At 40.7% G+C, this 13,304-nt stretch overlaps 1 protein-coding gene across 3 annotated transcripts in view; it reads left to right on the top strand.

The window, feature by feature from the left end:
- The window catches only part of CACHD1 (cache domain containing 1), a 271,565-nt gene that overhangs the window by 145,883 nt on the left and 112,378 nt on the right, over positions 1-13,304 (top strand). The gene's annotated exons all lie outside the window — the stretch shown is intronic.

Genomic DNA, 13,304 nt, shown 5'->3' with positions numbered 1-13,304 from the left:
CAGTATTGGCTCAGCATAGCTTGGAAATCACTTTTTAGCTTGTTTCGCATGTTCAAGCAATGTGATCTTTTGCTTTCCTACGGCTAATTCTCTTTTGACCTGAGATTGGCAGTGTTAACTCCCGAAATGTTATTAAATTGGTCCAATAAAGGTATCACCTTACCATTTTTTAATTTGTTTACCTTTATTTTTGCACATTCAAGATGACTGATGGTGGGATGATCCATACTACTTTGCATCATTTCAAAAATATGGATACGTCTATTGAACTTGGGGTGTCATCAGAACCATGATCTGGACAGCTCTTAACGGCATTGAAACACAATTTAACATCCCCTTCCTCCTTCTCCCCCCCCCCCCCACCCCCCACACACACATAAGTTGTGTGTTTTGGGTTTTTTTTGCTTACTTTCCAAGGACGTTTCATTAGAACACCTTTGGAGTATGGGCTTGTGGTGTTACAGATGTACTGGAGCTGGTCTCCTCCCTTCCATTCTTTGCATTTCTGATTTAAAATGATGTGCTAAATCCTTAAGTAAAGTTAGATGGAAAATGTTTATATTTTAATATGTTTAACCTTCGGTGAGGTTTTGGTATTCTATCATACTCCATAAAGCTGTTGTCTGAGATTCTGTCGCCGTCACATCCTTTCAATGGTTGCCAGCTTCTCCGGTCCACACTTTGAATGAACTCTTCATAATAATCAAATTCTCAGGCTTTTAAAACAAGTTGAAAAGCAACACTTATAGTGAGACACAATGGCCCATTTCACTTTCCTTTATTGGCAAACTGTGGTGCATCCACCTGATCCAGCAGCGTAGGTTGTGTATATTTGTGTGTGAGGAGTTGGGTGGTTTATGTGGCACGTGTGTAGGGGTGGGGCTTGTGCTGAGTATGTGGGCAGGGACACAGTGAGGAGGAGACTGATTGAAATAGGTGTGTAGTGCTGGTCACACACTTTGCTCCTTGCACTCTCTACTCCATGTTCTTTCTCCTTCTCCAATGCCCTCCCTTCTCCCTTCTATCCTCTTTCCTCCTTTTCTCCTCCCTCTTTCCCTCCCATCTACTACCATTCCCATGCCCACGCCTGTCTGTTCCTCCTTCTTTCACCCCATGTAACTTGGTCGCTATTACTTCCTTCTCGTCACTTTCCCTGCTTTCCAGATCTCTTTGATTGGTGGGGCCTGGGCTCTCCATCAACCCTGCACCTCACTTGTGCCAGCTTATGGATCTCTTTGGTTGGAAGGGTCGTGGCATCCTGCCAACTGCCTGGGCACCCTGGCTTAATTCTGCCAGAGCCCAATCTGCTTCTGCTTGCCTGTGCTTTGTGAGCCATGTATGCATGTGTAGAGCATGAATGCAGACATGCTCTCAACAATAGGTACTCCTGCTATAGTGACACACCCCTAAACAGTAATAAATAAATGTTGTACTTTTGCCTTCCTTCAGGTGGTAAAAGTCCTCAGAGATGCAAAGCTTGAATAAAAAAAGAGCCATAGTTTTAGGGCAAAGGCCAGGCAGCACCATTTTGAAAAATGGTGACTGCAGAGTCCAAAGCCTAGGGGTGTGCTCTGAGCCCCCACTGAACCACCACGACTAATTTTATGAGTAAAGAGGGGTCCAGGGGTTGGGCTAGGGTTGGAGCTTCAACCTCTGGGGCCAGGATTATTTGACTGAAGCGGAGGCATTGGGGAAGGGGACTGGCGCAGATTTATAAAAAATATTTTTTTAAATATATTTTGGCAACAGGCCATATCCAGTGGGGAAGGGAACAGGGGTCTGTGGCCCCACCCACTTAGGTTTCACTCAATCAGGACTGCCCAACATCAGAAGAAAAGGCCTGCAGAATGGCTGCTGAGGTTTCCATCTCACGACGGCCAAAGAAGAAAAGGGCCACCCGGACCCTGACTCGCAGTGGCTAAAAAAGGGGTCTGGTGGTGCCTTAAGATGCTGTATGTATGTGTGAGTGGGAGTCTGTGTTTGTGTTTGTGCCTATCTGTGTGTTTGCCTGAGAGACAGGGCTTTGCAGACAAGGCTTATTAGTTAATACCTGGCATTGCTTGTTATCCAGTTCACAACTGATGTACATTTTCAAAACCAAACAAAAAGTGGAAAAGATAAATATTCTTTTAATATATTAACACATTGAGAGAAGAGCCTGTGAGTGGATGGGTCCCTGGGAAACACGGCTTTGCAGACAGAGCATATTGTCTTTGTACAGTACCCCATCCACTGTTCAGAGCGCCATCTGGTGGCCACAGACAGACACAACAGAATGACAGACAGCCTTTTAAATAGGTACAGATGTGTGTGTGTATGTATATATATATATATCTCAATGTTAATCTCACCCTCCTGTGCATGACAATTTTTTGTGTGTCAATTTTTATATATTTTTATATCTTTTAATTAAAAAATAATATGGAATGGAAAAAGGTAAGTTTCATACATATGAATGCATGCCTCCTCGGCCTTGCTTCAATTTTGTAGTGTAATCATGAGCTTACCGACCTTCCAATCCCTTTTTATTTATATTCCTTCTTTATTTTAATCAGTGTGTGAATAAATAATAAAATTATTCTCTATATGACGCCAGTACTGGCTTTTAGCTTGTCTAAGATATTTATAATCAAAACGCCATTAATATGACCCTATTTAAGGTAAGATTTTATACTAGGAAAATGTCCATAATAAACGCCATGGTGGCAAGGTATAGAAAACGTGTCACTTATCTCACAAACGCCATGATGGTAAGGTATAGAAAACGTGTCACTTATCTCCCAACACAGCTGTGTTTCGAAAAAATATCCTTTCTTCCTCAGGGGAGTTTGTATCCTTTTAATGGAACGCGCTCTCAAGTTCCGCCAGTTCTGCAGACTCTTCTCCTGGCCCGAATTTGAATATCTCCTGCCTCAAAGTGGCAAGCGCTAATTCAATGGCGTGCAATATCTCCTGCCTCAAAGTGGCAAACGCTAATTCAATGGCGTGCTGGTTTCCTCGACATTGTCTTCCTTTCTCTCAGGCTTGAACAGCTCTGAATGGCGGCGTTTTTTTGCGTTTCTCAGTTTACTTTTTTTTATAAAAAACTACGGATCACAATCCCGCCAATGGTAAGAGGAACGTCTTAATTGTTACGTTACACAGGTGTTTAGAAATCAACTGTGAGCGATGTGTCACTTGTTACGTGTTACGTAGCTCGCACCAATATGTCTAAAGATCAGCTGGAAACAGCGTCTTACGTCATAACATGCTATAAAGCTTGTGTACCAGCAGGGAATCCGGCTCGATTATTCTGATTATGTCAAATCAATGTTGTCCACTCGATTTCTTCGTTCAATCCATGTGGAACCACCGTTTTTAACCTAAAAATCCAATGTTGTTCCTTGTAATTTAAACTTCTCTTCTGATCTCCTCCTCGTTCGTTATCATCTATTTTGTCCAAAATCGTCCATCTCAGTTGGTGAAACTGATGGTCCTTGCTGACACAATGGTCAACTATTGGAGCCTCCATTGTTTTAGTGTTAAGTTTTGATCTGTGCTCTATCAACCTCGTACGTATTGCCCTTGATGTTCTGCCCACATAGTTTTTTGGACATGGGCATTGTATAAGATAAATCACATTTTTGGATGTGCAATCGGTATTTCTTTTCCTTTTTACGAGGTATCCTGTTACAGAATCTGTCCATTCTCCACCTTCTATGGTCGTGCTGCACATGTCGCATCTTTGACATGCCCTGTGCTGTCCCCCATAATGTTCATCAATTTTCATTATGTCTGAATGAACAACTTTGTCTCTGATGTTAGACCCTCTTGTAGTGGCTATTAGAGGGAATTCGTCAAATTCTTCATGAATTGCTAATATAGGCCAATGTCTCCGAATGGAGGCTATAACCGATGCCGTCGCCGTACTTTGTGGTATGATACAAGTTAATCTGTTCTGTTCCTTTTTGTTCTGATACTGTAATAATAAATCACGATCTGAAAATTTGGCTCTTTTATAAGCCTTGTTAATGACTTTCTTAGGGTAACCCCTATCTTTGAACTTATTTTTCAGAAATTCCGCCTGCCTTTCGAATTCTTCCGAAGTAGAACATATTCTCTTGTATCTAAAAAATTGGCTAACCGGTAATCCCTGTTTCAGGGTTAATGCATGATGACTGTGATATTTCAACAACGTATTCCTTTCTGTTTGTTTGTGATGTACCGTCGTTTCAAGCTTATGTCCCTTTTTATATATTTCCACATCCAAGTAAGCTATTACTGTCTGGTTGCTTTCCGCTGTAAACTGCAAATTAACATCAAGTGTGTTAATCCACTTTAAAAATTCTTTCAATTCATCTTGAGACGACGACCAAATAAGAAAGACGTCGTCTATGTACCGGCACCAGTATTTGATGTTTGTCCACCACTGAGAGGGATAAATGTATTGTTCCTCAAATTGTGCGACGTAAATGTTGGCCACAGAAGGAGCTAATGAAGATCCCATGGCAATGCCATGGGACTAATTTATTATTGTTGGGAGATAAGTGACACGTTTTCTATACCTTACCATCATGGCGTTTGTGAGATAAGTGACACGTTTTCTATACCTTGCCACCATGGCGTTTATTATGGACATTTTCCTAGTATAAAATCTTACCTTAAATAGGGTCATATTAATGGCGTTTTGATTATAAATATCTTAGACAAGCTAAAAGCCAGTACTGGCGTCATATAGAGAATAATTTTATTATTTATTCACACACTGATTAAAATAAAGAAGGAATATAAATAAAAAGGGATTGGAAGGTCGGTAAGCTCATGATTACACTACAAAATTGAAGCAAGGCCGAGGAGGCATGCATTCATATGTATGAAACTTACCTTTTTCCATTCCATATTATTTTTTAATTAAAAGATATAAAAATATATAAAAATTGACACACAAAAAATTGTCATGCACAGGAGGGTGAGATTAACATTGAGATATATATATTAGCTAGGTCTCACTTGTAGCAGAGATTGGGAGAATTAATTATTGTATATATATATATGCATACACGTATTAACTGTATGTGTATTTATGAAAATGTATGATTGGGGTTCAGATGTTTATAATTTTTATATATTATAATTATTAAATATAAATGGACCAAAAATATGTGGTTTGAAAGAAGGCTATGTTAAGCTACTTGACTGTTTTGTTGGTGGATGAGGCTGTCTTATTTGATTAGTGGTTCTCTAGTGGATTAGTAATAAATCATATTACAAAACCAATTTCAAATAGGCCATTTGAACAGCATTCACAGTTGGAAAGTATTTTCCTTGGAGATCTGCATGTAAGCTTTAGTATTTGATGAGGACAACTGTGGCGCAGCAATTTCCTCTATCAACATGACTCATTCACCTGTGCACATTATGATAAAGTATCCTGCTAATAATAGTTAGAAAATGAATTCATCAATTAGTAGTTAGAAAATAATTTTGTCAGTATCTAACACTGGTGAACAACCACTTGATTACCTCCTTGGAGGAAGTGGGTTACAAATAGAACTCTTGGCAGATTGAGAAAAGGAATACATTGCTCTAATACATTAAAGTCAATCAATAGGTCAGTCTGTGTTCCATAAATAGAGAACCACAGTGTATCAGATAATGGCAAGGTAATGCCACCGTCCCCCAACAAATTGTACTTTCATGCCTGGAGGCAAAAAGTTTATTTCACATTTCATCCTTATTTTACTTTTTAATTTAATTTAATTTTTTTTTTTAGATTTTATTTTTCTTACCTTATTTTATTGATAAATTCTTTGCTGCTTAAAGTTGTTTGATTATAGAGCTGTGGCTGTGGGCTCAAATTGTTTTACATTTTAGTATATTACTTATAAAAATTAATAAAGATGAATATTAAAAGACAGCAAGCCAAGTGCCAACCTTACACCAATGTGCCTGCTACAGGATTTTGTTCAGTGGTAGTTCAGTCTCATACCATACTATGCCATTTTCCTCATAAGAAAATATGCATCTGTTGTCACAACCATTCCAATGAGAGCAATGCAAAGCATTAGAAAATGTTTCTATATCTATGTTGGAATAGTAAAGGTGAGTATATAGCACTATCCACTACATAGAATTGCCTAGCCACTCTGTCAGCCATGCTGGAAATGAAATTTTTTCTGGGGCATTTGTAGACTACTAGCTGTAATTCCTTCAGTATTATTCAGATGACCCCCCACCATTTTGCAAACTGAAACAGGCTCATGAGGAATTGATATTGAGGGAGAAGACTGATGTTTTGAAGAATTCCCAGCATTACTAGTTTCCTGTTGGTCTGGGCAGCTGCGAGTATGCATGAAACGCAAATTGTGTACTGCTGGTCAAGTATGTGCACAAAAGGCCCAGACAATCCCAGTAGGATGCATTGCAGACCCATTCTGCACTTCCAAGACCACCAATCTGTGCTACACACAAATGGCAGTATAGAACAGAGAGAGAGTCTGGCACAACAGGACTGTCTATGACAGAGGTAGGTGTCTGTGGAAGAGATAATTAATGTGTGTGAGACTGAACTACCACTGAGTGGTCAGAAATCACTATGTGTTGGAGAGAACATCTGTTAGAGAAAGTGAGGCAACCTCTATTGCACAGTGGTTAGACCGCCCCTTGAATACTGTGCAGTTCTGGTTGCTGCATCTCAAAAAATATGTAGTTGCACTAGAGAAAGTACAGAGATGGGTGACAAAAACGATAAAGGGCATGGAACAGCTCCCCTATGAGGAAAGGCTAAAGAGGTTAGGGCTGTTCAGCTTGGAGTAGAGATGACTGAGGGGGAGATATGATAGAGGTCTACAAAATCATGAAAGGACTTGAATGGATAAATGTGAAATGGTTATTTACTGTTTTGGATAATACAAGGACTAGGGGGCATTCTATGAAGTTAGCAAGTAGCACATTTAAAACAAATTGGAGAAATTTCTTTTTTACTCAACACACAATTAAGCTCTGGAATTTATTACCAGAGGTTGTGGTTAAGATGGTAGTATAGTTGGGTTTAAAAAAGGTTTGGATAAGTTGCTAGATAAGTTCATAAACTCCTAATCAATAGGGAATAGCCACTATTTGTTGCTGGTATTAGTAGCATGAGATCTATTTAATGTTTGGGTTCTTGTGACTTGGATTGGCCACTGTTGGAGACAGGTTACTGGGCTTGATGGACCCTTGGTCTGACCCAGTGTGGCACTTCTTATGTTCATATGGTAATGACTGTGATTGATAGCCTTGTGTACAATTCTGGAGGTTGCATCTTCAAAAGAAGATAAACCTAATAGTCTGTTCAGTGGATAGCTGCAGAAATGATCAACAGTCTTTGTCATAAAGCATTTGGAGACAGACATAAACATCTAAACAAGTATACTCTGGAGGAAAAGAGCAGATATGATAGACATTTAAATACCTCCAAGGAACAAATGCACAGGAAACTGGCTTCTTTCAATGGAAAGGAGGCCGAGGATTGAGTGTGAAAGAGTTAGACTCAGGAGTAATCTAAGAAAATATTTCTTTACGGAAAGGGTTGTGGACGTATGGAACAGCCTCCCTGTAGAGGTGGTGGAAACAAGGAGGGAAGTATCTGAATTCAAGAAAGCATGGGACAGGCACAAGGGATTTCTGAGGGAGAGGAAGGGACTATAAAGTTGAGCAGGAGATGTGGATGGCTGATTGCATTGCTCGTGTGATTTTTATCTACCATTATTTTCTATGTTAAGCTGTAGAAATTTAGGCCATATATAACATTCTGAGGCATTTCTGTTAACCATATGGTTTTTAATAGTTTCCAGATTTTGTTCTAGAATTTAATTAATCATGGGCAATTGCAAAGAAAGGCATCTCTCTCTACTTCATATATTTTCACATTTACAATATGTGAGCAAAAACTTGCTTTAAATATCTTTTCTGGAATCCAATGCTGCTATTATAAATTGAAGGTGTTTTGTCTTTACTTCTCTTATTACTCTGTGGGGCAGATTTTATAAATCTGCGCACACGCGTATTTTTGTTCGCGCGATTTCAATAGATACGCGCGTATCCATTAAAATCCGGGGTCGGCGCGCGCAAGGCTGCCCAAAATCGGCAGCCTGTGCTCGCCGAGCCGCGCAGCCTGCCTCCGTTCCCTCCGAGGCCGCTCCGGAGCGGCCTCAGAGGGAACTTTCCTTCCACCCCCCCCCCCCCAACTTTGCACATGCCGGGCCGGCTGCTGCGCTCCATGTTCCGGTCCGGGGGCTGGTCCGGAGGCCGCGGCCATGCCCCCGGGCCGAAACCACGCCCGCAGTGCCGCCCCCGAAATGCCACGTCACTTGCGACACGCCCCTGACACGCCGTGTCACTCCCGGCACGCCCCCGACACACCCCCCAACACGCCCCTCCATGCAAGCCCTGTGACTTAGGCGCGTCCTGGGGCTTGCGCGCGCTGCCGAGCCTATGCAAAATAGGCTCGGCGCGCGCAGGGGGGGTTTGGGGTAGGTTTTCGGGGGGTACGCGCGTATCCCTTTGAACATCTACCCCTGTGTGTACTAGAATATAATTCCATTGTTCTTCACTTCAGCCCTTCATTTAACTCCGGCTTGAAATATAACTTCAGTTTATTTTGCATTAATATAGGATATTTTGCGTCAGGGATATTTTTCACAACCTTTTAGGTGTGCAAGTTGGCTGTCTGAAGATTGCCTTCGGGTATTTCTAAACATGTGCATGTTTTTCCATAATAAACATACTTTTAGTCACATTTGGAGATGGATATGTTCCCAGAGACATGTTTTGGGTGGGATTGGAAAAGGCATATATATTTGTTGTTTGTCTAATTTCATTTGTGAAAAAATTGATTCTTCCAGTGGTGTATGACCCAGCTGTAGATTGATTTATAGCTATTCCAATAAGGTCTTGGAGGTTGACATTTTGAGCACACACTCAGCTTCAACAAAACAAAGATTCACAGTATGACCATCAAAATCAGTAGTTAATCTTATTTGATTTTATTTTATGTTTAAATCTTTTTATTATGAATAATAATATTATCATTAACAAAGAATCAAAATACAAGGAGCTCCAATAGAGCAAATTGTAAAGAAACAAGTGCACAACCTGTTGGTTTTCACTCTGAACGCAACAGGAGCATATTATATTCGGAACAAAAACAGCATAAAACTGAGCAACAGAACCCCCCCCCCCCCCCCCCCCGAAACTCACAGATGTGAGTCCAGAATCAACCGATTAAAGGGCCATCAGTAGGTGTTTAGAAGCAAGCTTCTAGCCCATGTAGATAGAGAGTCCAGATAAGGAAGCCATATATTCAAAATTCTTTGTTTCTTAGTAGGGTGAATTATTTTACCCACCATCAATTCCATAATTAATAGGCGATGGATGGTGTTTCTCCAAAAGGCAAAGGAAGGATCCACATCTTGTCTCCAAATGTGCAAAATAGTAGAGCATGCAACCATCAAGACCTTAGACACCCACATTCTTTGGTCACATCAGAGTAGACTCTCACTAACTTCTCACAAATTCAAACAAAAGAGCACACATCACACCCATACTCCAAAGTCTTCACTGGCTTCCCATAAAACACAGGATCACCTTCAAAACACTAATGATGATTCACAAGGACATCCACGGCATCGCCCACCTCAAATTAAGCTCTCAACTCCGCATTCAAACTTCTGCTAGACCTATTAGAAACGCCTACAAAGGAGCCCTATACGCACCACCGATCAAAACCACTTTAAGAAAACGCGCCATGTCCACAGCCGGGCCCAACCTTTGGAATTCGTTACCACCCGAGCTTCGCCAAGAACCCTCTCTCCAAAATTTTAAAAAACACCTTAAAACATGGCTCTTCAGACAAGCCTTTCCTGAATCTCAACATTACTCTGACACGGGTCAAAAGACATAACATGACACGAGGTAACCTCAGGACATAAGACATATCAGGACTTTAAGGAGACACTTGAGCACCCATCTCTTCCGTACCATACTCTTTAAGGAGTCACCCGACCCTTAAGGATCTTAGGAGACTTGATCACCCATTACTCCCACATCATATCCCGTTAATCTTGTTCTAATGCCTCACTCCCTTCCTGCCTACATACTCCTCCTTCCCTCCACCACTCAGTCTTACTCTCATAGCTACCTTATGCCCTATGCTACCACCACGCCTTATCCACTATGCAGCTGCATAATGACACTTCATTAAACGTATTTTGATATTACGCATACAGTTGCCCCAGTTGTTGTTCCCCTATTCATATATATTATGTTACTCTATGATGAAGCATTTCACTATATATTATTGTTGAACTGTTGACCTGTTCTATGTTTATTGTTTATTGCTCAATGTTCTATGTTCGATGTAACGCCATAGCCGCGACAGTTATGTTCAATTGTAAACCGATATGATTTGATATCTTTGTTCAAGAATGTCGGTATAGAAAAATTCGAAATAAATAAATAAATAACGGAAGGTGTACAGAAAAAGGTAAATGCACATACAAAACAGCATCAGTATATTCAAATACCTGTTTCCAGACAACTTGAACATTAGAACAATACCAAAAAGAATGACCCAGTGTACCCACAGCAACCATACATTTATTACATAAATCAGATTCTGTTCACCTCTTAAGAAAAGCTTGCTGCTAAGATATGAATGCTCTAGAAAGTATTTTAAATTGCATTTTTTGTAGCTGTGCATTTTTTGTAACCTTAGAAAGACACCCAAAACAAGCCTTAAAGTCTGACAAACAGGGGCTTGCAGTTCTTGGGCCCATTTGGACCATACAGGTTCTAGAGAGATGGCACCAAAAGAGACTTTCAAAGATTTATGGAATTAAGATAGTGAATGTTTAAATGGATCCTACAAGTCAAACCAGTCTTGAAAAACCTCCCAACCTGTAGCTGCAAGAGCATAGCATAGGATAAAGGAGCCCCCCTCTATACCTCTTTTGTAGCATCCCAAAATAGTAAAGGCGTTTCAGAAAGGGCCCCATTAAATTCCACATATTCTTTCCATTGTTTAGTAAGGTAGGAGTGAAAGGCCTTATCAGTATATAAATAATGAGGGAATTTCCAAGATCCTTTAGATGCATTGTCTATGAACCCCTCCAAAGTGACCCAAACCGGTGCATATTTCCATTGGTCAAATATCCACACCTTGTATTTGTGAAAAGGAGGTGCCGGAGAGTTACAAATAATCTAATCTAGATTTTTTATCATGCGCTCTGCAATAGTGGGTGAAATGAATTTCCAGGGGATGGAGACACCACCAAACATCCACAAGGTATAGATGTTCGCATAGAAATGGAATGCCTTGTCTTTGAGTATAACTATTAGCAACTTTTGCTGGACATCGATCCAATTGGGGGTTAGAGACCATGTTAAAATCACCCCCTATAAGACTAGGACTATGAAAGTAAAGTGTTAATATGTTTACTATTTTAGCAAAAAAGAAGTGAGAATATGCATAGATACTTCCAAATAATTGCCCCTCCACAAATACATACCAACCTTATGAATCTTGCAAAACTTTAAACTGCTGGAAATGTAAGGATCTATGAATCAATATTGCAACGCCTGCCTTGTGTGTAGAAGTAGAGGCGTGATATAATTGCCCCACCCATTGTTTCTGCAGTTTGGCAGGTTCTATAGCGGTTAAATTTGTTTCTTGAAGGAAAGCAATGTCAGCGTGAAAACGCCTCATGTAACAGCTTGAAATGTTTCACCACATTGCCACTACCACAGACATTCCAGGAAATACATTGAAGACTCTTAGCCAACATCCCACAAAGTGAGTAAAATTAGGAAAGAGAAAAAAAATGCGTAACAATATGGGAAGGAGAGAAACCCCTCAGCCTGGGTCACCCTCCAAGACATACCAGAGCAATTGGGACCTTTGAGGTGAATTCATAGAGAAAGAGAAAATATCTGTGTACAACCCCTGAAACTTCCCTTTTCCCAACCCCCACTTCTCCCCAAATCCAACATCAACAATTTGTGGAATGAAAATGCTATAAGATGTGCAATAAATCCCAACTAGAATCCACATAAAGAGGTTTGTAGTCCATGCCATGGGAACTCCTCCCACCGGAGAAAAAAAATGCAGCAAAAAAATGAAAACAGAGGAGAGTCAAATAAATCCAACTATAATTAGTTGACATGGAACCATACAGATGCCATAGGCATTATAATAGCCATAGAGAACAATTCAGCAATACACCGTAGCAAAAAATAATCGTGTCCATGTTTTGAAGAAAGAACACTGCTTCCTGTGGCGTGGCGTGGCGAAATGAAGTACACTACCATAATGAATAACCTGTAGCTTAGCAGGAAATAACAGGGTAATGTGCAAATTTTTCTTTACCAATTGCGCACAAACTGGTGCAAAGGCTGTCCTCTTTTTCAGCCACAGCAGCAGAATAATCTTGAAAGAGTAGAATTTTGTGTCCTTCATATTGCAGATTCTGTAGTTTCCGATATGCCCGAAGGATATCTACCTTATGAGCAAAATTAAGGGTGACCACACGGGGTCTAACATTCCTTTCCACCTGCGAGGATTTCTGTTATTGTTCTGAATGACCCAGACTATGAGCTCTTTCTAAGCTTAAGGGGCCTTTATTCAGAGTAAGAGCCAAAGCGGATGGCAGCCATTTTCCCAAGATCTCCAAAAACTGGTTAACTGGAACAGATTCAGGGAGACCTATCAGTCTCAAATTATTCCTCCGGGACCGATTTTCTAAGTCATCTACTTTCAAAGTAGAGATTCTTTGGAGGCTTTGAAATCCTGTAATTTCACTTTTCATAGCTTGTACTCTGTCTTCCAGTCCAGATATTCTCTGCTCCAGCTCTATAATGCTCTGTTTAACTCCGGTGATATAAGACCCTATGCCTTCAATCTGTTCCAATAGCTTCTCAAGTCTGCCTTCCAAGGCTGCAGTAATCATGGCTGCTAAGGCAGAAGAAGTGGGTTCCATAGCTACCTCCGCAGATTCTGAGAGTTTGCCTGTGGGATCGTCTTCCTCAAGGTCGGCCATTTTGTTTTCGCCAGGCCACTGTTTCTCTCTGTCTCGGCGTGCCGCATGGGTCGACATTCGTGACTCTGCCCGGGAGAAAACAACCCCGACCAAAAAGATCGGGTGAACAGGAAAGTATGTGCCAGCTGGGCATTTAACTCCTGGTTAGAAGTGGAGTAATGTTAGTCTATAGGGCTGAATCCAAAGTTTATGGTGCAGGAGTCCTTTATTTCAAACGTATGCAATTGAAACAATATGCGTGCCAATCAC

The sequence above is a fragment of the Rhinatrema bivittatum genome, chromosome 10, assembly GCF_901001135.1.
Source record: "Rhinatrema bivittatum chromosome 10, aRhiBiv1.1, whole genome shotgun sequence".
Lineage (NCBI taxonomy): Eukaryota > Metazoa > Chordata > Amphibia > Gymnophiona > Rhinatrematidae > Rhinatrema > Rhinatrema bivittatum.
Note: the sequence above shows the minus strand (reverse complement) of the source record. Positions and strands in the feature narration are given on the sequence as shown.